Consider the following 3,262-nt stretch of genomic DNA (forward strand, 5'->3'; position numbering starts at 1 on the left):
TTCTTGTTTTGATAGATTTTGGCTGAATTCTAGGTTATCAATACTTTTTTAGTAATTGTTCTAGTTAAGTTCTAGATTATACTGTATTCCTGTTTGGTTTCATTTGTTCGTAGGTTCTATCTTTTCTACGCTATTCTTGTTTGTTTCTTCATTTGTAGCCGTGTCAAGAACTCAAGATATGCTTGGTTTGACAATTTGCTCTATCTGTTTGCATCGTTTTGCGACATGTTGTACCAAGTGATACCACACAACAAGAAGCAATTGACTCTATTGATTAATGTAAGTTATCATTAAAAATTATGTTATAGTAGTGACACGGCCTCTTCAACTAGTGGACAGCTTATAGGAGTATGATTTGTGTATTTGCGTAAATAAGAGTAAGTGTGCGTATATTATGAGCGTCTGAGTTGTACTGTGTAATCTAGACCAGTGAGACAGCTACCACGGACAGACAAAAGAAAATATTGCCATTTTTCATTACTAGGACTGGTTTCTTGTTGCAACTACTGTAGCAACCAGTGAGATCGGGGAAGAGATGGAGTTTGCTAGCTTCACTCGCGGCGCATCTATGGCGGGGTTCCGCCCGGCAACGACGCACGAACTCGGCCAGGCTCCGGTGGCTTGTGCCGCCGTCCGCCACTGCTCGTGCCGCCCGCCGCCTCGCGGACGCTCGCCGCCTTATCTGCCACCGCCTCGTCTCCCATCGCTGCCACCACCTGCTCCGCGATCTCCTCCGCCGTCACCACCGCCTCCTCTCCCTCCCAGCTCCACTGCTCCACCCACACGCCGAGCCCGGCGCGTGCCGCCACGCGGGCGTTCACCCGCTGGTACGCGAACCTCGGCCACGCCAGCACCGGCACGCCGCTGCTCGCCGCCTCCGTCACCGAGTTCCACCTGCAGTGGCTCACGAACACCCCACGGCCGGGTGCCGCAGCACCTCGTCCTGCTCCACCCACGACTTGGTCACCAGGCCTCGGCCCTGCACGCGCCGCAGGAAGAAGCCCTCGCCGTCGCCGACCAGGTCGCTGAGCTCGCCGGCGTCGTCCCTGTCCACGACGGCGCCCTTCACCACCGACAAAAACCGGTGGCCACACGCTTCCAGCCCCGCGGCAAGCTCTCTGATCTGGTCCCTGGCCAGGGCCTTGCGGCTGCCGAAGCTGACGTACACCACCGACCGCGGCGGCTGCGCGTCGAGCCACGCCCTGTAATTCCCCTGCCTCCCCAAGTTTCACCGGCGCAAGCGGCCCTACGGCAAACACCGGCGGGAGGCCGGCGACCACGGCGCCACCCTGCAGAGCCGCGACGGCCTCCGGCTCCATGGCCTCGAAGGCGTTGACCAGGAGGCCGTCGGACGCCACGAGCGCCCGGCCATTTGCGATGAACTGCCGGGTAAAGATGTTGTCCGGATCATGCAGCGCCTGCGGAACCGACTTACTTGGGATGCGGTACACGCCTGGGACGTCGACGTCGCCGACGCTATGTCCATGTCCGGCGCCGCGGGCGTCGAGGTAGGTGGGGAAGTAGGCTTTGAGGGAGAGCATCCTGGCCGACGCGGTGAAGAAGACGTAGCACGGGACGTGGAGCTCCCTGGCTACGGGTATGGCCACGGAGGCCAGCGCGATGTCCGCGACGAGCGCCGACGCGCCGGCGAGCAGCGGGCCGAGGAGCAAGGGCGCGGAGCGGCGCAGGGCCTCGTAGCGGACGTAGAACGGGTCGGCTCCGGGGAACTCGGCCGACGCGTCGAACGGAGTGAGGCGGAGGTCCATGTCCGTCCGCCGGACGGCGGGGAAGGCTGCGAAGAGTGCGGCGATGTGGCGGGACTCGGCGGACGACACGGTGGGCAGGGTCGTCACGAGGGTGACGTCGCAGCGGTGGCCGGCGGACAGCGCGACGGCGAGGCGGGTGAACGGGACCAGGTGGCCCATGCCGGCGCTGGGGAAGAGGACGATGTGCCGCGTGGCTGCCGGTCCCTGGCAATCGCCAGAGCCGGAGTTCGGCGGTGACGCTGAGGACATCGTCGAACACTTGGGTTCCGTGAAGTGCGGGGCGAGGTGCTGGTAGGTGTGATTTGGAGTTCATTTGACTACTTGACTGATGGCCTGGGCCAGTCGTCGAGGTGTCACGCTTGAATTTTGCTACCAATCACGACATCTTTTGTATGGACATCTGGATGACCAAATGCTTTATTTACTATTAATACTTTGAACAGGCCCAACTTCCCCATGTATGATGTCTACTAGGATGGATTGCGCGCTTTGCCGCGCCCATAGAGGGCTGGAGGCTGCCTAGCCGATTTGGTCTTTTTTTTTTCCGGACGAAATAATTGCTGGAATATGCTTAGAGTAGTGTGCGTGCAATACAAGTTCCAAGCACATACCAAGGCTAAGGGAATTAGTATACACATGGATTCTTCTTAAGAAACAAAATACAAATGGTTTTGATACACACAGAGTCATTGCCTGATCCCTTGATAATAAAAGAAGAGGGATGCATAATGTTTGATAGTTACATTCAAATTTAGAAATTATATCTCAAGTTCCATCTAAGAGTCCATGCCATTGTATTTTAGGGTCTGTCTGCATGCTATTTAACTCAGGGCAAACACTATGGTAGGAATGATTATTTTCGTCTACAAAAATGAAAAGATTATTTCTAGTACTCTTAAATTGATCAAAAGATTAATATCGATCGAAACAACACAATTCAATAAGGACAATATTTGGCACAAAGGACAAATGCTTGTTGCCATGGTAGAGAAAAAATTTTGTTTGTTAAGCATGCACCATATCAAAAATCTGAAAACAAAATTGAATCACTTACTGAGTATTAACACACGGTGTTCATGTGATTAACCAAGTACTCAGCATTTACGCAAAAAAGGAAAAATGGGGGGCTTACCTAGAAAAACAAATAATATAATAATTTGGTATACAATATGCAGACAACCAGCCCGTGACAATTTGAAATGGAAATTTGAAGGATAATATATAAATTAAAAGGGAGCATCGTTAAGAAAGAAACAAAAATACAATGAAGGTAAACTTACTCAGTCAAATTTCTATGACTATCATCGTGGATATTAGGGCCACACCAATAAGAGCTTGTTTAGTTTGTATAGCGAACAAAGTAAAACTATCTTTGTATTAGCTCGGCTATCTGTTACGATGATGCAACAAATATTATCGAATCAAATCAAAGCATACCAAGGAAGATCTACATGCAGACATGCAGCTCTGGTGTAAAGTTTAGTGCTGTCTGCATG

General features: G+C 52.3%; 1 pseudogene; it reads right to left on the reverse strand.

Moving 5' to 3' along the window:
• Window positions 1-2,129, reverse strand: LOC120669017 (annotated as a pseudogene).
• Window positions 2,130-3,262: the final 1,133 nt, after the last annotated feature.

The sequence above is a fragment of the Panicum virgatum genome, chromosome 4N (genome assembly GCF_016808335.1).
Source record: "Panicum virgatum strain AP13 chromosome 4N, P.virgatum_v5, whole genome shotgun sequence".
NCBI lineage: Eukaryota > Viridiplantae > Streptophyta > Magnoliopsida > Poales > Poaceae > Panicum > Panicum virgatum.